Raw genomic sequence first — 27,236 nt, 5'->3', positions numbered from 1 at the left:
TCAGGCATGGAAAGCCACGACACTGTGGCAAAAAGTATTCTACATGAAGGATCTCTGTGAGACAGACCCTAGTGGAAACAAGTGGCCATCAAAGAAGGATGTACTTTTCTCTGACAGGAGTAGAGAACTTCCATTCTGCTTATGGCCTTGTCTAAATACCCAGAGTTTGTGGACTCAAAAGGCTTCCAAGTGTAGGCAGCACATGTCAAGAGCCTTGGGTGGTCACTGATGTCATAAATAAGAGTGTTAACTGTTAAATTAACAACAGGAGTCACTGTGCACTAACTTCCCATTCAGGACCTCTGTCCTCAATGAGTTGTAATATGAGACTTAACTACAAAACTTGATCTCAAACAGTTTTGTGTGTATGTGCAAATTGTTGAAATCTTTACTTAGTATGGAGCTGGTCCTCTGTGTCCAAAGTTAATTGAATATGAATCTTGATGGAGAACGGGACTGGGAAGGGAACTGGGAGGAAAAAAAGGGTGGGAGTGTGGATGGGAAGGTGGATACGGTGGGAAGAATAACTATATTCCTAAAGTTGTATTTTTGAAATTTATATTCCTTAAATAGAAGGTTTCCTTGGGGAAAAAAATCTGAAATTCTATCATTTGCATCAAAATGGAATACACTGGAGAAGATCATATTGAGTGGAATAAGCAAAACACAGAAAAATACCATATGTTCTCTCTTATATGTGGGAGTGAAAATTGAAAAAGAAAGAAATTCTTGTGTGTATCAGTACTACTACATACATAGTTTTGTCAAACTTTGCTTTTTAATTTTGTCAAAGCAATGGTTAAAAATCATATACAGCAGTCAAAAACAATGAAACCCAGTCATTTGCAACAAGATGGAGCAATCTGGAAAACATCATGCTGAGTGAATTAAGCCAGTCCCAAAGGGACAAATATCATTTGTTTTCCCTGATCGGTGACAACTAACTGAGCACCAAAGGGGAAACCTGTGGAAATGAAATGGACACTATGAGAAACAGTGACTTGATCAGCTCTTGTGCTGAATGTTGATGTACAATGTAATACTTTATCCATTTTAGTATTTTTTTTTGTTCTAGTACTAGTGGTTGAACTCTGTAATTAACACACAATTATTCTTAGGTGTCTAAATCTTAACTGAAAAGTGATCCCTGTTAAATGTAAGAATGAGAAAAAGTGAGGGAGGAGATGTACAATTGGGGACATGCTCAATCGGACTTGCCCCAAATGGTGGAGTTAGAAACATGCCAGGGAATTCTGATACAATCCCATCAAGGTGGCATGTACCAATGCCATCTCACTAGTCCAGGTGATCAATTTCAGTTCACAATTGATGGCTCTGATAGGTCTAAGAGTCAAAGGGATCACACAAACAAGACTAATGTCTGCTAATACTAACTGATAAAACCAAAAAGGGAGAGAAGGATCCAACATGGAAAGGGGGATACACAGCAGACTCATAGAATGGCAGATGTCCTAAATAGCACTCTGGCCTCAGAATCAGCCTTTAAGACATTTGGATCTGACTGAAGAGCCTATGAGAGTATTTTAGGCATGGAAAGTCAAGACACTCTGGAAAAAAAAAAGAAGAAGAAGAAGACCTAAATGAAGGATCTCAGCGAGTGTGATCCCAGTGGAAAGAACGGGGCCATCAAAGAAGGAGGTACCTTTCTCTGAAGGGAGGAGAGAACTTCCACTTTGACTAGGACCCTGTAGGAATAAGATCGAAGTCTGCAAACCCTAAAGGCTTCCATAGCCTTGGCAACTCATGACTAGAGCCTAGGGAGATTACTGATGCCATAAACAAGAGTGTTAAATTGTTAAGTCAGCAGCAGGAGTCACTGTGTACTTACATCCCATGTGGGATCTGTCCTTAATGTGTTGTCCAATGTGAAGTAATGATATAACTAGTACTGAAACAGTATTTTTACACTTTGTGTTTCTGTGTGGGTGCAAACTGATGAAATCTTTACTTAGTATATACTGAATCAATCTTCTGTATATAAAGATAATTGAAAATGAAAAAAAAAACCTTGGTGTTTAATTGGAAATTACATAGAAAATTAATCAATCTTTTTTTAAAAATATCATGCAGGATCTATGTCATTAATGTGCTGTACACTGTTATTTAATGCTATAACTAGTACTCCAACAATATTTTTCACTTTGTGTTGCTATGAGAGGGCAAACTGTTGAAATCTTTATATATACTAAACTGATTTTCTGTATATAAAGAGAATTGAAAGTGAATCTTGATGTGAATGGAAGAGGAGAGCCAGTGGGAGGGGGGAGGGTTGCGGGTGGGAGGGAAGCTATGGGGGGGAAACCATTGTAATCCATAAGCTGTACTTTGGAAATTTATATTCATTAAATAAAAGATAAAAAAATGATATGCTGGGGCTGGACTTTGGCACAGTGGGTTAAGTGCCAGTGTATGTCCCAGTTGCTCCACTTCCCATCCAGATCCCTGCTGATGGCCAGGGAAAAACAGTGGAAGATGGCCCAAATCCCTGCACCCCTGTGCACCCATGTAGGAGACCTGGAAGAAGTTCCTGGCTCCTGGTTTCAGCCTGGCACAGCCCTAGTGGTTGTGGCCATTTTAGAAGTGAACTAGTGGATGGAAGATCTGTCTCTCCTTCTCTTTATATATAACTTTCAAATAAGTAAATACCTTTTAGATTTTTAAAAAGTGCTTCCTCAACAATCTAGATTTCTATATTAACATATCATTTATATATATTTCATATATTTTCTTTTTATGTTTCTTGTATATTAACAAAATAATATATTCATAATGCCTCAAAAATTATGTACTACTAATTATAACAAGAATTGAAGTCTGAGAAAACTTTTCAACAACTATAATCTTATTGTCCCAGGACACTCTTATAGATTAATCTGTTGTTATTGCAAAAAAGTATAATACAGTCTATGAAAAATTTTCAAGCATGAAAGGTGAAGTCATATGTAAGAAATGGAATAGAAATATACATTTAAGAAAAGAAAGTATATAAAATTTAAAACTGTTGAAAGCTTTTTTAAGATTTATTTATTTATTTATTTTAAGACAGAGGGACAGACACTGAGAGAAAAATCTTATATCCACTGTTTCACTCTCCAAATGGCTGCAACAATAAGGTCTGGGCCAGGCCTAAGCCAGGAGCTAGGAACTCCATCCTAGCCTCCCACATGAGTGGCAATGACCCAAGTACCTGAGCCATTGTTCTTTGCCTTCCCAAGTGCAGTATCAGGAAGCTGGATGGAAGTGGAACAGCCAGGATTCAAATCAGAACTCCAACATGGGATGCTGGTGGCACAAGTATTGCCTTAATACACGGCACCACAAGGTGAGCTTGTCAGATGCTTTAAATATTTTAAATAACTATAAGATTCAGGTCTAGTGCCCTGGAGTTGAAGGATGCCCAGGTCAGAGCCACAGATCTTATTGGCTCTAAGCTGAAAGGCCCTTCACTCAGCCCAACTTCCAAAGTGACCACTGCAGCTGAGGGGACGGCCAAGTAGGGTCAGCAACATTGCAGGCAGAACTGTAAATTTCTTGTTAGAGATGCCACCTGCCTTTACCTGGCCAGCTCTCCTCCCAGGCCAGCCAAGTAATGAAAGTCAACAGAGTGCCTTCCCCTAGGAGGTTCACACCTCCCTTAGGATATACCCCATGTGAAGAGATAGATAGGTCTGGGCCTCTTAACTTACAAGGCCTAAAGCCCAACAGATTAGTATCAAGCCCCTTCTGTCAGGTTCTATTTGCCTCTCAATCAGAAAACTTCATTGTAGCTTAGACAGCACCTTTCTTAGCTCCTCTAATAATGACTCTGTCCTTTGTTCTAGACCCTGTCTAGCGCACTTGGGCCTCATTCCTTTGTAATCATAACCTCTACTCTACCACCAATGGCTCTACTCCCAACCTGTGTGTACTGATGGTCCTCTTCCCCACTTAATGCTGTCTAATTGTTCAAACCTGGTCAATGCCACTCTTAGGATCATTGGTTACTATCCTCACCCTGTCTTTTATGACCTTGTCTAAATATGATCAGAGTCGGCAAACTTGGAAGGCTTCCATAGCCTTGGCAACTCATGACGACAGCCTAGGATGGTTACTGGCACCATAAACTAGAGTGTCAATTTGTTGGGTCAACAACAGGAGCCACTGTGCACTTGCTCCTCATGTGGGATCTCTCCTTAATGTGCTGTACATTTTGATTTAATGCTCTAACTAGTACTCAAACAGTATGTTTCACTTTGTGTTTCTATGTGGGTGCAAACTGTTGAAATCTTTATACTAAATTGATCTTCTGTATATAAAGAGAATTGAAAATGAATCTTGATGCAAATGGAAGGGGAAAGGGAGCGGGAGAGGGGAGGGTTGCGGGTAGGAGGGAAGTTATGCGAGGGGGAAGCCATTGTAATCCATAAGCTGTACATTGGAAATTTATATTCATTAAATGAAAGTTCAAAAAAAAAAGATTCAGGTCTAGGGCCAGAAATGTATCAATAAACATCTTGCCATGTCTAAAAACAAGGAAGTTATCAAAGACAAGTGGGGTATACCAAAAGTATATAGAAAGTAACATGAATGAAAATATCCTGGAAAAAACTGGGATACTCTGAATTTTTAAAAGTCAGCATAAATGACTGAAACATCAAACATATAAAAATCCATGAGAATCTAATAACACTAAAATAAATTTTTTTTAACTTTTATTTAATGAATATAAATTTCCAGTGTACAGCTTATGGATTACAATGGCTCCCCCCCCCCCATAACTTCCCTCCCACCCGCAACCCTCCCCTCTCCCGCTCCCTCTCCCCTTCCATTTGCATCAAGATTCATTTTCAATTCTCTTTAAATACAGAAGATCAATTTAGTATAAAGATTTCAACAGTTTGCACCCACATAGCAACACAAAGTGAAACATACTGTTTGAGTACTAGTTATAGCATTAAATCAAAATGTACAGCACATTAAGGATAGAGATCCCACATGAGGAGCAAGTGCACAGTGGCTCCTGTTGTTGACCCAACAAATTGACACTCTAGTTTATGGCGCCAGTAACCATCCTAGGCTGTCGTCATGAGTTGCCAAGGCTATGGAAGCCTTCCATAGAAGAGTTTGGTGAAGTAGCAGGATATAAAATCAATACACAAATATCAACAGCCTTGTATACACAGACAATGCCATGGCTGAAGAACTTTTAAGATCGATCCCATTCCATACACAGCAGACTCATAGAATGGCAGATGTCCTAAATAGCACTCTGGCCTCAGAATCAGCCCTTAAGGCATTCGGATCTGGCTGAAGAGCCCATGAGAGTATTGTAGGCATGGAAAGCCAAGACACCCTGAAAAAAAAAGAGAAGACCTAAATGAAAGATCTCTGTGAGTGAGATCCCAGTGGAAAGAACGGGGCCATCAAAGAAGGAGGTACCTTTCTCTGAAGGGAGGAGAGAACTTCCACTTTGACTAGGACCCTGTCAGAATAAGATCAAAGTCTGCAAACCCTAAAGGTTTCCATAGCCTTGGCAACTCATGACTAGAGCCTAGGGAGATTACTGATGCCATAAACAAGAGTGTCAAATTGTTAAGTCAACAACAGGAGTCACTGTGTACTTACATCTCATGTGGGATCTGTCCTTAATGGGTTGTCCAATGTGAAGTGATGCTATAACTAGTACTAAAACAGTATTTTTACACTTTGTGTTTCTGTGTGGGTGCAAACTGATGAAATATTTACTTAGTATATACTGAATCGATCTTCTATATATAAAGATAATTGAAAATAAAAAAAAAAAACCCTTGGTTTTAAATTGGAAATTACATAGAAAAATAATCTTTTTTTAAAAAAATATCTTGCAGAATCTCAGTCATTAATGTGATGTACATTGTTATTTAATGCTATAACTAGTACTCCAACAGTATTTTTTCACTTTGTGTTGCTATGTGGGGCAAACTGTTGAAATCTTTACTTAATATATACTAAATTGATCTTCTGTATATAAAGAGAATTGAACCTTGATGTGAATGGAAGGTGAGAGGGAGCGGGAAAGGGGAGGGTTGCGGGTGGGAGGGAAGTTATGGGGGGGGGGAAGCCATTGTAATCCACAAGCTGTACTTTGGAAATTTATATTCATTAAATAAAAGTTAAAAAAAAGAAAAAAAGATTGATCCCATTCACAATAGCTACAAAAAAATCCTTGGAATAAATTTAACCAAGGATGTCAAATATTTCTATGATGAAAACTTAAGACATTAAAGAAAGAAGCAGAAGAAGATACAAAAAAGTGGAAAAATATTCCATGTTCATGGATTGGAAGAATCAATATCATCAAATGTCCATTCTCCCAAAAGCAATGATGCTGAAAATCATATGGAAACACAGGAAACCTTAAATAGCTAAAGCAATTTTATAAAACAATAACAACAAAAGCTGGAGGCATCACAATATCCGATTTCATGATTACTACAAGGCAGTTTTAACCAGATCAGCCTGGTACTTTACAAAAACAGATGGATAGATCAATGGAACAGAATAGAATCGCCAGAAATTAATCCAAGTATCTAAAACCAACTTATATTTGACCAATGAGCTAAAATCCATCCCTGGAATAAGGACAGTGTATTTAACAAATGGTGCTGGGAAAACTGGATTTCCACATGCAGGAATATGAAGCAGGACTCCTACCTTACACCTTACACGAAAATCCAATCAAACTAGATTACAGACCTAAATCTACAATCTGATATCATCAAGTTACTAGAGAACATTGGGGAAACCCTGCAAGACACTGGCACAGGCAAAGAGTTCTTGGAAAAGATCCCAGAGGCACAGGCAATCAAAGCCAAAATCAACAAATGGGATTACATCAAATTGAGAAGCTTCTGTATTGCAAAAGAAACAGTCAGGAAAGTGAAGAGGCAACCAACAGAATGGGAGAAATTATTTGCAAGCAATGCAACTGATAAAGGATTAATAACCAGAATATATAAAGAGATCAAGAAACTCCACAACAACAACAACAACAAAAATCCCAGTTAAGAAATGGGCAAAGGACTCAGACAGACATTTTTCAAAAAAGGAAATCCAAATGGCCAACAGGTACATGAAAAAATGTTTGGGATCACTAGCTGTCAGGGAATGCAAATCAAACCACAATGAGGTTACACATCATCCCAGTTAGAATGGCTTTCATACAGAAATCAAATGACAACAAATGATGGTGAGGATGTGGGGGGAAAGGTACCCTAATCCACCACTGGTGGGAATGTAAACTGGTAAAACCACTATAGAAGACAGTATGGTGATACTTCAGAAATCTGAATATAGACCTATCATATTACTTAGCCATCCCACTCTGGAAATTTACCAAACCCCCATGTTTATTACAGCTCAATTCACAATAGCTAAGACATGGAATTAACCTAAATTCCTGTCAATTGAAGATTGGATAAAGAAATTATGGGATATGTAGTTTGTGGAATACTACACAGTGGTTAAAAAATATGAAATCTGGTTATTTGCAACAAAATGAATGAATTTGGAAAACATCACACTTAGAACAAATATCATACGTTCTCCCTGATCTGTGAGAAGTAATAGAGCACATAAAAGGAAATCTGTAGAAATTAAATTGACACTTTAAGAAGCAATAACTTTACCAGCTCTCGTCTTGACTGTCGAGGAACAGTTTTGTTGTTATTGTTTTCTTAATGGAGAATGGGAGAGTGAAGAGGTGGGGTGGGAGTAAGGGTGGGAGAGCAGGAGTGAGGGAAAGAATCACTATATTCCTAAAGTTATACTTAACGAAATTTGTGCTCATTAAATAAACGGTTTCTTTGGGAAAAAAATTTTTTTGAAAGACAGACTTACAGAGAGAGAGAGAGAGAGAGAGAGAGAGAGTGAAAGACAGCAAGATATTCCACCTGCAGGTTCACTCCCCAAATGACCACAATGGCTGGGCTGGATTAATCCAAAGCCAAGAGCCAGGAGCTTCTTCCAGGTCTCCCACACAGGTGCAAGGGGCAAAGGACTTGGGCCATCTTCTGCTGCTTTCCCAGGCTTATTAGCAGGGAGCTGGATAGAAGTGGAGCAGCTGAGATTGAACTTGCATCCATATGGGATGCCAGCACCTCAGTCGGCAGCTTTACCCACTATGTTAAAGTATATCCTATATAAATGTATAATTACCAAGGATAAACTAAAATTATATATATAAATATATACACACACATACATACATACTCTGCCTGGACAGAGAGAGAGAGAGAGAGAGAGAGAGAGAGAGAGAGATGAGTTTCATTATCCTACTTGTGGCTACTGTCAACAAAAAAAAATACAGAAAAAGATACAATAAAAAAGGAGAATTATAGACTAATATCCTTGATGAACATAGATGCAAAAATCCTCAACAAAATGCTAAACAAATACAATAACACATCAAGAAAAAATCATCCACCTGGACCAAGTGAGATTTATTCCAGTGATGCAGGGATGGTTCAACATGCTCAAATCAATAAACATTACACATCACATTAACAAAATGAAGAATAAAAATCATATGATTACCTCAATAGATGCAGAGAAAGCATTTTCAAATACAACATCCTTTCATGATAAAAAAAAAAATTGGGTGTGGAAGGAACATACCTCAATACAACCAAGGCAATATATCGCAAACCCACAACCAGCATCATAATGAATTTGGAAAAGTGGAAGCATTTCCACTAAGATCCAAAACCAGACAAAGATGCCCACTCTCATCAATACTATTCAATACAGTTCAGGAAGTTTTAGCCAGAGCCATTAGGCATGAGAAATAAATCAAAGGGATACAAATTGGAAAGGAGGAAGTTAAATTATTCCTCTTTACAGATGAGATGATCCTTTACATAAGAGAACCAGAAGACCACTGAGAGACTACTGGGACTCATACGAGAATTCAGCAAAGTTTCAGGATATAAAATCAACATAAAAATCAATGGCATTTGTATACACTAACAATGCTACAGCTAAGAAAGAACTTGTAAAGGCAACCCCATTCACAATAGCTACAAAAAATTTTTAAAAGTCTTGGGATAAATTTAACCAAGGATGTAAAAGATCTCTGCAACAAAAAAGACGACTCTGAAAAATGGAAAAATCTTCCACATTCATGGATTGGAAGAATTAATATCATCAAAATATCAATAATACCAAAAGCAATTTATATAATCAATGTTCTCTTTTTCAACTTGAGATTTTACTTATTTTTGAGATAACATATTTTCATTTACATTATAGTCAAAGGCTTAAAGCTACACTAAATAAAGAGTTCAACAAATTAAAAGCAAAAATATCACAATTCGGCAGGGATATAAGCTGTTTCCTTATTTTCTGCAGAACAGAATACTGAAACTTATATCACAGGATACCTTCTAGTAGAGTGGAAATAATGGAGAGTAGAGGAAAGCATGCACAGAGAAGAAAAGTACAGGTTAAGACAAGAAGTATAGACATTGTAATGGATAAGGGTGTGTTTTTTTTGGATGAAATCCTAAAAGCACCAGAAACAAAAGCAAAATTAGGCAAATGGAATTTCATCAAACTAAAATACAAAAGATTATGCAACATACAGCAAAAGAAACAACAACAACACAGAACAAAGGAAACAATCATCAGAGTGAACAGACAACCTATATAATGGGAGAAAAATATATGTATGCTAAACATCTGACAAAATATATAAGGTACTCAAACAACTCAAGAGCAAAACCAACAAAATAATCCAATAAAAAAATGAGCAATAGAGTGAAAGAGAAATTTCTTAAAAGAAGACATACAAATGACCAACAGGTATGTGAAAATGCAAATCAAAACCATAATGAGCTATTACCTCACTTGGGTTAGATAGGGGATTACCAAAAGACAAAAGATAAAGAATGCTGGGGAGGATGTGGAGAAAAAGGAACTCTTGCACAGTGTTGGTAGGAAAACATTGTGGGAAAACAGAACTACAACATGACTGAATAATTTCACAACTGTGTATTTATCCAAAGGCAATGTAAATCAGTCTGTCCAACAGACATCAGCACTCCAATGTTTAATGCAGCACTATTCACAACTGCCAAGAAGTAGAACAACCTAAGTGACCATCAACTGATGAGTAGATAAGGAAAATGTGATATATATATACACAATGGAATGAAATCTATTTGTGACACCATGGATAGAACTGGAAGATACCATGTTAGATAAAATAAGTCAGAAAGACAAGTAACACACAATCTCACTCATATGTTGAATCTAAAAAAGCGAGGGAAGTATTCTATTGCAAGGAGAGTGAATATAGATAATGTTAATGCACTATATATTTTCCCTTTAAGTGCAATAGGCTAATCCTCCGCTTTGCGGCGCCGGCACACCGGGTTCTAGACCCAGTCGGGGCGCCAGATTCTGTCCCCGTTGCTACTCTTCCAGGCCAGCTCTCTGCTGTGGCCCGGGAGTGCAGTGGAGGATGGCCCAAGTCCTTGGGCCCTGCACCCTCATGGGAGACCAGGAGAAGCACCTGGCTCCTGGCTTCGGATCAGCGCGGTGTGCCAGCCACAGCACACTGGCCACAGTGGCCATTGCGGGGGGTGAGCCAATGGAAATAGGAAGACTTTTCTGTCTCTCTCTCTCTCACTGTCCACTCTGCCTGTCAAAAAAATAAAAGTAAATAAATAAAAGTTAGAATAAAGGATTTTGAATGTTTTCACCATAATGGAATGAGAAATGTCTGAGGGCATAGGTATGTTTATTCTAACTTGAATGTTACATAGTGTAAACATGAATTGAAATATTACATGGTGGGGGCTGGTACTGTGGCATATGGGGTAAAGTTGCCACCTGTGATGTCAGCATTCCATACGGGTGCTGGTTCTAGTCCCAGCTGCTCCACTTCTGATCTAGCTCCCTGCTGATGGCCTGGGAAAAGCAGCAGAAGATGGCCAAAGGGTTTGAACCCATGCTACCTACATGAGAGACCCAGATGAAGCTCTTGGCTTTAGTCAGGCGTAGCCCAGGCCACTGTGGCATAGGGATGGACGCCACTTATACTGCCTGCCTCTTAATATAACCCAATGGGTGGAAGATTTCTCCCTATTTGTCTCTCCTCTAACTCTGATTTTCAAATAAATAAAATAAATCTTTTTTTTTTCAAAAAACTACATGATATCCCATAAATGCATGTAATTTTTATGTCAGTTTTCAAAAACCCAAAAGAGATAGAAACTAAGAGGAAAAAAAAAGGCTTCAGGTCATTGTTCTCTACCTGACAGCAGAGGTAGTTAGTAGGTATCTGATGAAAAGTGTCAGAAATTATCTCCCAAAGTCAGAGGCTACCTTTCAAAGGCCAGGCCAGTCCCAAGCAATACATATTTGGAGTTCTTGGCCATATTCCACCAAGCCAGAGGGTGTATCTGTTCTTCATAGACTGTAGCATTCCAACAGGATACCATATTTCTTGCCATCTAACTTGGACTCACGACACTTACCCTACACTAATGCTGAAACCAATGCCTCCACACCATAGTGAAAGCAATGATAACCTGTACTTGGACTTTCAGATTTTATAACACTATCAAGGTAGATAATGATTACTCTTTCAGGAGATATAAGTTGCTTCTCAGACTTATTTAGAAGACATCTGAAAGTCAGCTCACTGAGAGATCTCATTTGCGAAGCCTCACCTCCAATAGAGCTGGTTTGGAAGGGTGATCAGTGAATTCAATGAAGGACAACACTTGATTTTTTCCATTAAATCTACCTCTCTAGTGTTGTGTGATCATGTAAAATGCACATATACATCTGGATGGTCAATTATGCTTCTTAAATTATAAATTTTAATTTAAATTGCACAATAGAAATATAGTTCACTGAGGAACAGTCTTTTTTTTCTACAAAAAGTTGTATTACTAAGGAAACTTGTATTCTCAAAATTCATTTTGTAAAACTAGAGTTCAAGGACAGGTGTTTGACACAGTGTTGGGACCCCACTTGATGCCTGCATCCCTAATCAGAGTGCCTGGATTTGGGTCCTGACTTCCCTCCTAATTCTAGCTTACTGCTAGGGCACATGCTGGGAGACAACAGGTGATGGTTCTAGTAGTTAGGTCCCTGCCATCCACGTGGGAGATCCAGATTGAGTTCCCTGCTCCTGGCTTCAGACTGACCCAGCCCTAGTTGTTGCAGGAATTTAGGGAGTGAGCCAGTGGGTGGGAGACCATTTGTCTGATTTTCAAATAAATAAATAATTTTTTAAAGATTTTATTTATTTATTTGACAGGTAGAGTTACAGACTGTGAGAGGGAGAGACAGAGAGAAAGGTCTTCCTTCCAATGGTTCACTCCCCAAATGGCTGCCACTGCCGGTGCTGCACCGATCCAAAGCCAGGAGCCAGGCGCTTCTTCCCAGTCTCCCATGGGGGTGCAGGAGCCCAAGCACTTGAGCCATCCTCCACTGCCTTCCCAGGCCACAGCAGAGAGCTGGACTGGAAGAGGAGCAACCGGGACTAAAACCGGCGCCCATATGGGATGCCAGCACTGCAGGCAGAGGATTAACCTAGTGCGCCACGGCGTTGGCCCCAAATAAATAATTTCTAAAACATAATAGTTCAATTGGGAAAAAAAATGGGGTGGTTAAGAACTGGAACTCCAAACTATACCACTGTATGATTCATTTTGTATTATTTTGTATTAACAGCTATAATTATATAGCTACACAAAATAAATGCCCTAAGGTAAATCTGGTCATATAGCTTTTGCCTTATTCTATGTTATCAGAACTATAGTTAGCCAAGCAGTTCTAACAGATTTGTATCACTTCATTATCCTGTCATATTGCTGTTATATACACCAAGCTTATTTAAACACAAACAAGGCATATTTGTGCTTCTTCAAATGTTTTCCCCAAAATTATTTTGTTAATTCCTAATCAGATAATACACCCATTCAACCATTAGATTACTTATTGATTACCAACTATTTCCAGATTTTCAAGAAAAAGACAATGGACTCAAGGATGAACAAGACAATATTGACCACTAGTGATTGAATTTTCATTGTTGTAAATGTAAGCATATGTTTAATTAATTTGTGTTACTAAAAATAATCTAAATTAGGATAACTAGGGTTATTAATGTCCATATTAAGATTAAAAGTTTATAAAAATATAATCTTTTACTCTTGGAATTAGCAACCATTATAATTCTTGAATATTTGTTTTTATACTTTCTTCTATGACTATGTAGTCTTTTTTTTAAACAAAGATTATGACTATACTAAATATGCAATTTATATATGAGTTCAGCTCTTTTAATATGAGAATATCCCTATTATTAAATATTTATTGGTATCATAATTTTTTATAATGTGTTTAGAATCCTAGTGAGTTTTTCCAAATGCTTCCTATTTTAAGTAAAGCTGTGATTCTTGTACAGATATTTTGATGATACCATTTAAGAGTTCCTTAAGAATTTCTAGAAGTTGAAATTCTGAATCAAAATGTATAGACAATTTTAAGGCTGTTGATGTGTATCTCCACATTGAATTCTTTATTGTAAATGGTTTAATTTATAAAGCTACTAGAAGTATTATTTTAAAACCCACATAAAGACACCAGTTAGTAGAGTAAAATATTATTTGTTAACTTTACCAATTTTAGAATAATTTTCTGATAGTGAATATTTAATCTTTAACATTGCATTACTGACTTTTCAACTCATATAACTACTCATGAAGAAATATCAAGATATAAATAGTGAGATTTTATATGTTATTTTAATTCTACTTAGAAGATAATTAATTAAAAGCAGAAATTTCCAAAATATAGAATATACATTAAACTTCAGATATTTTAAAGATAACTGAGTTCAAAATATCTAATTAGCCCAATGTCCCTTCCCATATACTTATGAGAATATATCCAATTATCGTGAAGAAGGCAATTAAAATTACTATTAATAATCTTAATACTAAGATGTGTTATAATTCATTTGATAATTACATTTCCCACAAAGATACTGTCAACATAAACTGTGAAACTGTAGATCCATCCTGTTTACAAGTATCAGAGACAATATGCTCACTGTTCTGTTGTACTTAAATGTTGTGTTGCAGTTTTTCTTAACAGATAATACGTGACATGAAACATATCTGATTTTATGCTTCATAATTTCCATTTTGATGTTTAACATTAAAAATTATACTTATGTATCACACATGTCAGAAAATGATTTAAATAAACTAAGAAAACTAAAAGCAGTCATGCCTTTCATTTCAAATACAGAATAGAAATCTTTTGTTCATAGATATTAAGAATCATCTTTAGTCAGAAATGAAAACTAATTACATTTTTTGGTTTATGCAGCTAATATTCAATATTTAGTCTAAATGTTCATGTCATATTTAAGGTTGGCCATGAATCAAAACATTGTCATAAAAATAAGAAAAATCAAGAGACTACAATTCAAGACTGACTCACGAGTTTTAAAAATCCATTATTTTTTTTTCTTTACTATGATTTCTATAACAAAGAAATAAATGTAATTATTTTGATTTAAAAAACATATTGCAGAAAAGGTACCATTTAAGCCAGGCTTAAGTTTATACTTTTTATTGCTATTTTTCTTCAAGAGTATGCATTAGAATAAATATTTTTCTAAACACCAAAGTAAATATAATAAATGGTTCTGGCATATTTATTTCTTTGAAAAGATGCCCTGAATCTCAGACAACAAAAATACTAAGCACTGTTTCAGTTGCCATAGTAACAAGTAAATAGGAGCATAAAAATACATGCAATTTTCAAATGCATTCACTTTTTCATAAACATGCATATTATATAGGTAAAAGATTACTCAATTATTGCTTAACCTTCCTTTGAGAGAGAGAAACATAATTCTTTAGAAACAGAAGCTTATCATGTAGCAGTGGAACAGGTTCAAAGTTTTTAAATGTTACATGGGAAATCTTAAGGTTTTTATGCCAACATTTTTTTTTAACTTTTACTTAATGAATATAAATTTTCAAAGTACAGCTTATGGATTACAATGGCTTCCCCCGCCCCATAACTTCCCTCCCACCTGTAACCCTCCCCTCTCCTGCTCCCTCTCCCCTTCCATTCATATCAAGATTCATTTTCAATTCTCTTTATATACAGAAGATCAGTTCAGTATATATTAAGTAAAGATTTCAACAGTTTGCCCCCACATAGCAACACAAAGTGAAAAAATACTGTTGGAGTATTAGTTATAACATTAAATAACAGTGTACAGCACATTAAAGACAGAGATCCTACATGATATTTTAAAAAAATTAATTAATTTTCTATGCCATTTCCAATTTAACACCAGATTGGTTTTTTTTCATTTTCAATTATCTTTATATATAGAAGATCGATTCAGTATATACTAAGTAAAGATTTTATCAGTTTGCACCCACACAGAAACACAAAGTGTAAAAATACTGTTTTAGTACTAGTTATAGCATCATTTCACATTGGACAACCCATTAAGGACAGATCCCACATGAGATGTAAGTACACAGTGACTCCTGTTGTTGACTTAACAATTTGACACTCTTGTTGATGGCGTCAGTAATCTCTCTAGGCTATAGTCATGAGTCGCCAAGGCTATGAAAGCCTTTTGAGTTTGCAGACTTTGATCTTATTCAGACAGGGTGCTAGTCAAAGTGGAAGTTCTCTCCTCCCTTCAGAGAAAGGTACCTCCTTCTTTGATGGCCCCGTTCTTTCCACTGGGATTTCACTTGCAGAGATCTTTCATTTAGGTCTTCTTTTTTTTTTCTTTTCCAGGGTGTCTTGGCTTTCCATGCCTACAATACTCTCATGGGCTCTTCAGCTAGATCCAAATGTCTTAAGGGTTGATTTTGAGGCCAGAGTGCTATTTAGGACATCTGCCATTCTATGAGTCTGCTGTGTCTCCTGCTTCCCATGTTGGATCTTTCTCTCCCTTTTTGATTCTATCAGTTAGTATTAGCAGACACTTGTCTTGTTTGTGTGATCCCTTTGACTCTTAGACCTATCAGAGTCATCAATTGTGAACTGAAATTGATCACTTGTACTAGTGAGATGGCATTGGTACATGCCACCTTGATGGGATTGTATCAGAATTCCCTGGCATGTTTCTAACTCCACCATTTGGGGCAAGTCCGATTGAGCATGTCCCCAATTGTACATCTCTTCCCTCTCTTTTTCCCACTCTTATATTTAACAGGGATCACTTTTCAGTTAAGATTTGGACACCTAAGAATAATTGTGTGTTAATTACAGAGTTCAACCACTAGTACTAGAACAACAACAACAACAACAAAATACTAAAAAGGATAAAGTATTACATCGTACATCAACAGGACAAGAGCTGATCAGGTCATTGTTTCTTAGTGTCCATTTCACTTCAACAGGTTTCCCCTTTGGTGCTCAAGTTGTCACCGATCAGGGAAAACAAATGATATTTGTCCCTTTGGGACTGGCTTAATTCACTCAGCATAATGTTTTCCAGATTCCTCCATCTTGTTGCAAATGACCAGGTTTCATTGTTTTTTTTACTGCTGTATAGTATTCTATAGAGTACATGTTCCATAATTTCTTTATCCAGTCTACTGTTGATGGGCATTTGGGTTGGTTCCAGGTCTTAGCTATTGTGAATTGAGCTGCAATAAACATTAATGTGCAGATGGCTATTTTGTTTGCCAAATTAATTTCCTTTGGGTAAATTCCAAGGAGTGGGATGGCTGGGTTGAATGGTAGGGTTATATTCAGGTTTCTGAGGAATCTCCAGACTGACTTCCATAGTGGCTTAACCAGTTTGCATTCCCACCAACAGTGGGTTAGTGTCCCTTTTTCCCCACATCCTCTCCAGCATCTATTGTTGGTAGATTTCTGAATGTGAGCCATTCTAACCGGGGTGAGGTGAAACCTCATTGTGGTTTTGATTTGCATTTCTCTGATTGCTAGTGATCTTGAACATTTTTTCATGTGTCTGTTGGCCATTTGGATTTCCTCTTTGGGAAAATGTCTATTGAGGTCCTTGGCCCATCTCTTAAGTGGGTTGTTTGTTTTGTTGTTGTGGAGTTTCTTGATCTCTTTGTAGATTCTGGTTATTAATCCTTTATCTGTAGCATAGTTTGCAAATATTTTTTTCCCATTCTGTCGGTTGCCTATTCACTTTCCTGACTGTTTCTTTTGAAGTACAGAAGCTTCTCAATTTGATGCAATCCCAAATGTTAATTTTGGTTTTGACTGCCTGTGCTTCTAGGGTATTTTCCAAGAAGTCTTTGCCTGTACCTATATCTTGCAGGGTTTCTCCAATGCTCTCTAATAATTTGATGGTTTCGGGTCGTAGATTTAAGTCTTTAATCCATGTTGAGTGAATTTCTGTGTAAGGTGAAAGGTAGGGGTCTTGCTTCATGCTTCTGCACATGGAAATCCAATTTTCCCAGCACCATTTATTGAATAGACTATCTTTATTCCAGGGATTGGTTTTGGATCTTTGATCAAAGATAAGTTGGCTGTAGATGTTTGGATTGATTTCTGGTGTTTCTATTCTGTTCCATTGGTCTATCCATCTGTTTCTGTACCAGTTCCATGCTGTTTTGATAACAACTGCCCTTAGCATGTCCTGAAATCTGGTATTGTGATGCCTCTGGCTTTGTTTTTGTTGTACAAGATTTATGCCAACATTCTTTAGGTAGGGGTAAAAGTGCATACACTTCTTTTCTCCCAAGCATGAAATTCCCTTTTATTTTGCTTATTATTCACACACACCAAATGCAGCATTTGACCCTGGAAAACTGAAAGCCATGCTGATCACAAAGAAGCACAAAAGTTATCCAGGAGTTACTACTTGAATAAATAAACTGAAGTTTTTTATTGCAATGTGCTAAATTGCAGTTCAGTGAGTTCTTTCCCTTTTCCTTTCCCCTTATTAGAATTCAGTCTTCTTGTTTACAAATACCTCAATAGATATACTTAAAATATGTATAAGATCATTTAAGGGGCCAGGGCTGTGGTAAAGCAGGTTAACGCCCTGGCCTGAAGCGCTGGCATCCCATATGGGCCCCAGTTCAAGACCCAGCTGCTCCACTTCCGATCCAGCTCTCTACTATGGCCTGAGAAAGCAGTAGATTATGGCCCAAGTCCTTGGGCCCCTGCACCTGCGTGGGAGATCCAGAAGAAGTTCCTGGCTCCTGGCTTCATATTGGTGCAGCTCCAGCTATTGCGGTCATCTGGGGAGTGAACCTTCGGATGGAAGACCTCTCTCTCTCTCTCTCTTCTCTCTCTCTCTCTGCCTCTCCTCTCTCTGTGTAAATCTGACTTTCAAATAAATAAATAAATAAATCTAAAAAAAGATAATTTAGTCTTATACTTAGAGCTGAAGAGTGCTTAAGCTTATTTTACAGAGCTGCAACAGAAGCATCTCTGTAAATCTGTTGATACTAGTAAGCCAAGCAAAGCAGAAGAGTTACTCAACTATTACTGGGAAACAAATCTTCCACTACTGATTACATATATTTGGACTTCCAATTTGTTTCAGTAACAACTATTATGTACCATTCTCCAAGGGTAAAATTTTAAAATTTTTAAAGATCACTGTCTAGGCAGTGTGCCAAATATGGGAAGACAAAACAGTGCTCCAGAGCTCACCTTGTGCTCACTCCTTGATAAAGAAACCATGTGTAGTAATGGCAAAGGATTGACTAGTCTGCAAGAGAAAAAACAACTAGAAACATGCTTATCATGCATATGCATGATCCTGTTTATTTTATTGAAGAGAAATCAATTACTTGCATAAACAATGATAGGCAGATACAATTATCCTTATATTTGTAGTGAGCATAAATTCCCCAATGTGAAAAATAAACAAGTACAGTAGGCTCCCCTTATCTACAGAAAATATGTTCCAAGAACCCCCGGTGGATGCCTGAAACCAAAGATACCACTGAACATTATAAATGCTATGTTTTTTTCCTTTTCCTACATACACAAGTTCAATGCCCTTTTTCATCGTCACTAAACACTTACCACACACAGTGAATGTAAATTCTGCTATTTGAGAATAAACAATAAAACTAGCTTAAATTTCTTTTTGCTCTTCAGATAACAGATTTGTCCTTACTTTAGATCTTTTTTAATTTTTATTTATTTATTTATTTTGACAGGCAGAGTGGACAGTGAGAGAGAGAGAGACAGAGAGAAAGGTCTTCCTTTGCCGTTGGTTCACCCTCCAATGGCTGCCATGGCCAGCGCGCTGCGGCCGGCGCACCGTGCTGATCTGAAGCCAGGAGCCAGGTGCTTCTCCTGGTCTCCCATGGGGTGCAGGGCCCAAGCACTTGAGCCATCCTTCACTGCCTTCCCGGGCCATAGCAGAGAGCTGGCCTGGAAGAGGGGCAACCGGGACAGAATCCGGCGCTCCGACCGGGACTAGAACCTGGTGTGCCGGCACCGCAAGGCGGAGGATTAGCCTGTTGAGCCACGGCGCCGGCCTTACTTTAGATCCTACTATATGGTTATTTTATTGTTGAGTTGAGAACTTTCACCTTTTGCACTTAAAGGAAGCACTTCACAGCTTCTCTTTGCATATCAGAATTGCCAGCATCTCTGCTCTTGCACTTGGGGCCATTTTTAAGCATGATAAAGGTAATTTGAACACACTGAAGTATTACCATGGTGACTGTGATAACCAAGACAGCTTATCAGTGATTAATGAGTGGGTAGCAAATACAACATGGATATGCTGGACAAAGGTATGATTCACATCTCAGGCATGATGGAAGGCAGTGGGAGATTTCATCATGCTATTCAGAATGGCATCCAATTTAAACCTTATGGATTATTATTCTTAAAATTTTTTAGGCTGGGGCCGGCGCTGTGGCACAGTAGGTTAATCCTCCACCTTCAGCACCAGCATCCCATATGGGTGCTGGTTCTAGTCCCTACTGCTCCTCTTCCAATCAAACTCCCTGCTAATGTGCCTGGGATATCAGTGGAAGACAGTCCAAGCACTTGGGCCACCACACCCATGTAGGAGACTGGAGAAAGCTCCTGGCTCCTGGCGCAGCTCCGGCTATTGCAGCCATTTGGGGAGTGAAACAGCACTTGGAAGACTTTTCTCTCTGTCTCTCCCCCTCTCTAACTGTACCTCTCCAATAAATAAATAAAATCTTTAAAAAGATTTTAGTTCATATTTTTGAACTGTTGTGTACTGCATGTAACTGAAATTGTAGAAAGAGATGAGGAGGATGGAGAGACTATTACAAATTCAAACATACTCGGATTCAACACGGACATGATAAAAATACCACAGGAAAAAGTACTGCTGTCAATAATCTCATAGATACTGTGACAACTGAGGACTTTCAACTACTTATTGTTTTTCACACATATAAATTTATAATTCAGCTAGTGTTGGGATTCCATATATTGGAAAAATATGATGATTTCCTATTACAATGTACAACTCAATCTCAAATGTATCAGTTGTTTAAATAAACTTGAGAGATCATTAAATAACAAGATTAGTCCAACAAAACTCTGGAGACATCTTACATCCACTTACATTCAAATAAGTATATCCAGGTATCTTTAGCATTATGACAGAAGTAATCTGAATATGAGATGACCCAAAACAAATGGCGAAAGATCATGCAGCTCTCTAGGACTGAGATAGAAATGGTTCCATCATCACATCATCACTGCCATTTGGTTTAAATTTGATCAGGTTTGACTCAATCATGTGGATTATTTTTCATTTTGTCCACCGAAAGACACAGAATGACCATTTACTTCAGTTTGAGTTCCTTATCTTGAGGTCTCTGTTTTTATCTGTCTCTTCTTCCATTCATTTTTTTTTTTAAAAAAAGATTTATTTATTCATTTGAAAGGCAGAGCTACAGAGAGGCAGAGAAGCAGAGAGCGAGGGGCAGAGGCAGAGACAGAAAGAGAGGTCTTCCATCTACTTGGTCACTCCCCAGATGGCCACAATGGCCAGAGCTGCACCAATCTGAAGCCAGGAGCCAGGAACCAGGAGCTTCCTCCAGGTCTCCCATATGGATGCAGGAGCCCAAGGATTTGGGTCATCTTATACTACTTTCCCAAGCCATAGCAGAGAGCTGGATGGGAAATGGAGCAGCCAGGACTGGCATCAGGGCCCATATGTGATGCCGGCACTGCTGGCAGTGGCTTTTACCCACTATGCCACAGTGCGGGCCCTCTTTCATTCACTTTCACATAAACACACACACATACACGCACTTATAAATTTGCCTCTGCTTCATGTATTATTTCTTTAATATAGTTGAGTTTGAGTTTTCCAACATTAGTAAATTTGACTTGTAAACTGGAATGATGGCCACCTCTTCACAATTTTCATAATCCTACCCATGTCTTACTGATTCAGTTAGGAGCAACATAAATTAGAACCTAGAACTTTGCAAATTTCATGCTAGTGGCTGCAGAAACTAATCTGAGTTATCTGACAGTGTGCCTGAAATGGCCTACCAAAAACAGATCATTTCTTTGGAATATTTTACCTTAAATATTCAAAAAGTTAAATTTCCATTTCACTTAATAAAATGTCTGTGTTAACGTTAATATAGAATTGTTTTCATTGGATGATAAATCACATGTAGACAATAAAGTATTTATTATTTATAACACTGGTAATAAGGATAAGTAATACATCCTACTGTCTTCACTGTTCTTCAGAATGCAGGAACATGATCCTCTAGAACTTGATGACTCCCACAAATCAAACTCTTGGTTACAGCTTTATATAATAACTTTTAAAATATTTATTTATTTATCTGAAACACAGAGTTACAGAGAGAGGAGGGGGAGACAGAGATCTTCCATCCCCTGGCTCACTCCCCAAATGGCCAAATGGGTTGGGGCTGGGCCAGGCCAAAGCCAGTACCCAAGAGCTTCTTTTGGGTTTCCCACGTGGGTGGAAGGAGCCCAAGTACTTGGACAATCTTATGCTTTTTCCAGGCCATAAACAGGGAGCTGGATTGGAAGTGGAGCAGCAGGGACTCAAACCAGTGCCCACATGGGATGCCAGTGTCACAAGCCGCAGGTATACATACTTCAACATAATGGCAGGCCTATATAATATTATTCAAATGCCCTACTCTTCCAGTCTGCTGTTTGATATTTACTTGTAATCCTTTGATTATGATTCCAGTACCCACTAATCAGAAATAACTTTCAGGAATGAACAGAATAGGTACAGTGAACTGCTTGACACATTAAGGCACCATATTAGGTACCCTCACCTCCTTTGAAAACTAAACAGCAAGGAAATTCTTCAGTTTGCAGAGTCTAGCATAAATAAAAATGTCTATGACTAAGGATTTAGGAACTACACAGCTAGTAGATAGGAGGTGCTTTGTAAGCTTTTTTTCTTGAGGGAATAATTTAAACTTCATAAAGTCTAAAGAATTAACTAAAATATTAAACATTTATGACTATCAATATAGGATATAATAGAAGAGATCATAGGGATAATATGACTACTGCAAAAGGAAAAAAAATGGATTATCACCTTTATATTCCTCTCCAACACTTTTAAACCATTCCTCTCTGCTTTTACCAACTCAGTGAAGGGAAAATGTTCTTGGAGAACAGAAAAGGAAAAACATACCCATCTTTAAAACAACAGTAAAATGATTTTTGATGACTAGATTAGCTTAATGTGGTAGCATGCAATAACAAAGCTACTGGAAAACAAACGATATAGTATATGAAGAGCCAAATGTGCCACATGAACTTAGTTATTTTTAAACAATGGAGTGGTGGATAATATCATGTGAAAAATGAATAGTATATCCTACTTCAATGTCCTAAGTTTTTTCATTCAATTTCTCCATCCACTGGTTCACTCCCCAAATGACCACAACAGCCAGAGCTGGGCCTATCTGAATCCAGGAGCCTGGAGCTTCTTTCAGGTCTCAAGTCTCTCACACAGGTGCACAGGCCCAAGGGCTCGGGCCATTTTCTACTGCTACCCCAGGCCATGGCAGAGAGCTACATCAGAAGTAGAGCAGCCAGGACTGGAACTGGAGCCCATATCGGATAGCAGTGCTGCAGGTAGAGGCTTAACCTACTATGCTCCAGCACTGGCCCTGTAAAAATATTATTAAATTGGACTACTAAATGCTAGAGATTCAACCCCTTTTACTAATTTTTTTATTACTCTTCCTGAGTAAACATGTAATGAATTTCAGATAGTTCTCTTCAATTTTTAGTCATTTGTGAAGGCCAAGAACTTTTAGTATCTATAAAATGAGAGCACATAACATCGAATATAACATAGGGAGAATGGCTTCTAGTAGCATACAATATAGTTATTTTACCCTGCAGATTATGGCCTTCTTCATAAAGATGGATCCAACATGGCATCTCTTACTAGAGAGATACAAAAATACAGACTAATTTACTTTGGTATACCTGATCCAAATACATTTCTCATCATTTTAAGTGATTTAGATAACAGTATCAAAACTACCTAACCCTATTATCTAGTTTCTGAACCAATATTTGCTCCAACTCTAAGGGAGGACTAAGGAACAATAGTACTTGTATCCTGACAGCTAGCCTAGCTTTATCTGCTGAAATAAAAACTGAAAATAGGATATATTGTATGCTAAAACCAAATTAACTATGACAGAGAGTCTAGAAAAGTGTCCTTTTACATTGGGTTATATTTCTTATATCTTCTTTTGCAGGATTACCTGACTTTAATCTAAGACAAATATTAGATCCATTTTTAAGTGTATCTTTCCCTATATTATATATTTGAATATTATATATTACATATACATAAAATAATATATACATCAACACAATTCACTGATATCTCACTTTCCAAATTAGATTTTTTAAATCCTGAACTTAAATACATATATTTACATTGCTCAATAGAATATTTTCTTTTTTAATATTCAAATAAGAAAATATATTTAAGTTAGCCAAACACAGAAAATATAAATTTATAAATTTGTCCATAGAGAAATGTTCATAGACTAACACTGTAGACCAGAATTTGCACTGCACAAAAAGATTGTGTTTAAAAGTGATACTGTCTTTCAAATTAATATATCTGACTGCTTTCTCTAATGTTCCTACTTCACCTGCAGCACATCAGACAAGGTAATAATTTATAATAATCATATGAAAATATACAATTAATATTCATCACCTCTCATTTCTCATCACTTTAGATGATCAGTAATGCAGAGTGAAAATGCTGTCAGATTTCTAATTGCTTTGTAACGGGCTCGAAACAGGGAAATCATTAAAGGCAAACAATCTGTCATTTGTCTGTTACTTTAACTATCTATCACACCAAAAAACTCATTAAAGAAATTGCTAATGAGCTACAAAAGACTATACTCATGGCGTTTCTACAATAGATTGAAAAGTAATACTAAGAATTGCATTAAATATCTTTAACATATGATTTTTTTTGTAGAAATTCATCAGAAAACATCTATTCTTCAGTACAATTTTTAAGTTGTGTGGTTTCATTATTTTGGCATTTAATCCATCATCGCAGAAGTCCCTTTACCACATAACACTTGTTTTTCATCAGTCTCGAAATAATTAAATTTAAAGGTTTCAAGAAGAAGCTGAAATGCTAAATGTGTTTATTACGAGTAAACTGACATAAGTAATAAAAAACTGTACTATAACCCAAACGTTATGTGAAGAATATATTTTTAAATGTGATTTTGTTTACCCTAATATATCTTGTGGACTTGAACTATTGAAGTTACAATGCTTTATTCATCTTAAATAAGGCTGTCATCATACAAAAATTATATTCAGCTATTGAAATTGAAGATAATATCAAATTCTTAAAAACAACACTATTTTGAAACTTTAAAAGATAATAAGCAACACTAAAAAGTCTCCTGTTACTTTAGGTAATTTTTAGGGGAAAAATCATTTTTTTAAGATTTATTTATTTATTTGAAAGTCAGAGTTACACAGAGAGAGAAGGAGAGGCAGAGAGAGAGAGAGAGAGGTCTTCCATCTGATGGTTCACTCCCCAATTGGCCGCAATGGTCAGAGCTGTGCTTATCCGAAGCCAGAAGCCAGGAGTTTCTTCCGGGTCTTCTATGCGGGTACACTGGCCCAAGCGCTTGGGCCATCTTCTACTGCTTTCCCAGGTCATAGCAGAGAGCAGGATCGAAGTGGAGCAGCTAGGACTCGAACCGGTGCCTATCTGGGATAACGGCACTTCAGGCCAGAGCATTAACTCGCTGTGCCACAGCCTCAGCCCCAAAAATCATTTCTTTAAATGAGCACACCAAACTGTATGTCTTTGTCGATTCTACAATTTTATTTGAGGTATTCAGTACTTTGAAGAAGTTAATAACAATGACACTAGGTTTGTTTTAAAAATAAGAAACACATACACAAACAAAAAGTAGATTTTTTTATATAAAGTGGTTATAAAGTGGATTTGCGGGGCAGGTGATGTGGCCTAGCTGATAAAGCTGCCCCCTGCAGTGCCGACATCCCATAGTTTGGACTCATGGCTGCTCCACTTCTGATCCAGCTCCCTGCTATGGCCTGGGAAAGCAGTAGAAGATGTTCCAAGCCCTTAGGCTCCTGCACCTGCGTTGAGGATCTAGAAAAAGTTCCTGGTTCTTGGCTCCTAGCTCCTGGCTTTGGGTTGGCTCAGCTCTGGCTGTCATGGCAATTTGGGAAGTGAACCAGCAGATGGAAGACCTCTCTCTGTCTCTCCCTCTTTCTCTGTAATTCTGCCTGAATTTCAAATTAAATAAATAAATCTTAAAAAAAAAAAGTGTAGTTGCACTTTGTTTTAGAATACATAACAAAGAACACTGTTACTAATTATACTTTCTGTTTTGTTAATGATGAATTTGTTAACTATGAATTTGATTTCCTATATATATAATAAGTGTCTTTTAATATAGTCAAACTTCTTGTAAATTTATAGACCTATTTATATGTATCAGAATTTATACAAATTTAAAAACCTGAATGCAAGCGTATGTTTAGCGAGGTGCCATAGTTAATATAAAATAGTGCATTTCAAACTAACTTCAAAAGGTTCCATAACACCCTGGAAACATCTTCATTATACTCTCTAATTGACTTAAACAGACTTCATATCAACTGTTTAACACATTTTAACCCACAAATTAACACCCTTTGATCATTCAGATTAACCTTTCTTCTGTGAGCCAATTACATGACAAAAATAAAATACTTTTTTTTTTTTTTTTAAAAAGTCAGGTTTAAAAACCTAAAATAACAGGGGAGAATACTTTTTAAAAATCCAGCATATAAACGTGTCTTCCCACATGATTGAAAGGGATCATAACGAATTTCAGATCAATTACAAAGTGCACAGAAAAGCCTTAGTGGTCACAAGAACAAAGTTGAAAGGGCTTGAGAAGTAAATGGGAAAAAAATAAGTTAGTATTTATTATGAGTGCTAAAGAAAATCTGAAGTTAGATTATATATCATGTCTTTAACAGAGTCACAGAACATCAAAACACCAGTTGTGAAGAGCAGAGTAATACAGGAACAAAAATCGCAGATAAAATAAAAACCTTCCAGAGTTCCGAGACAAGTTTGAAGGAGCATTGACACAGCTGAAGCTACACAAGCAAGAAAACACAGCAGCAGATATACTCCCCAAAAGTATTTACCTCAAAGTCTCCCTGATAAATGGACTGCCTTGTATAGGATCAATGAAAGTTCATAGTTGCTGGCTGAAAAGACAAAGGAGAAAATAGACCATGTTATGACAACCAGAAAGGGGGAAAACACAAGAACAAAACCATTTCCAAAAGATGAAGCATGACTGTTCACCAGAGCTGATTCTCAATATTGTCTAAAGCTTTACGATAATCTGCCAAAAAAAGAAAAAAAGGGAGTTGCTCTACTTCTAGTCATCCATCTCGCTCCAAATTAAATTATTATTTAAAATTTAACACTTCCACACATTCTCTTGGATTGGCTTCACCTTGATTCAAGGATTTGAATCATTTGAGTGATCTATTCTACTGGCAAGCCTGCAACTTTGAAAGTCACAGCAGCTGGTATTTCTCCGGCACAGCATTTTCTAGTTATTTCATTGTCTTCTTTGTCTACCCAGATAAACTCTGAACACTTTTGAGAGTGCTGCAGCCAACTCTGTCTTGGGTCTCTTATAACGAAC

The 27,236-nt window shown here is 37.2% G+C and overlaps 1 protein-coding gene across 1 annotated transcript in view; it reads right to left on the bottom strand.

Annotated features, from left to right (window-relative positions):
* DCDC1 (doublecortin domain containing 1) overlaps positions 1-26,786 on the bottom strand; it is a 513,960-nt gene extending 487,174 nt beyond the window's left edge. The window contains exon 1 of the mRNA XM_062198052.1: positions 26,725-26,786. The gene's annotated coding sequence lies outside the window, so the exon portion shown is untranslated. The remainder of the gene's footprint in view (positions 1-26,724) is intronic.
* Positions 26,787-27,236: the final 450 nt, after the last annotated feature.

Source organism: Lepus europaeus, chromosome 7 (assembly GCF_033115175.1).
Source record: "Lepus europaeus isolate LE1 chromosome 7, mLepTim1.pri, whole genome shotgun sequence".
Taxonomy (NCBI): Eukaryota; Metazoa; Chordata; class Mammalia; order Lagomorpha; family Leporidae; genus Lepus; species Lepus europaeus.
The sequence above is the reverse complement of the archived record's forward strand: the minus strand, read 5'-3'. Positions and strand labels throughout refer to the sequence as shown.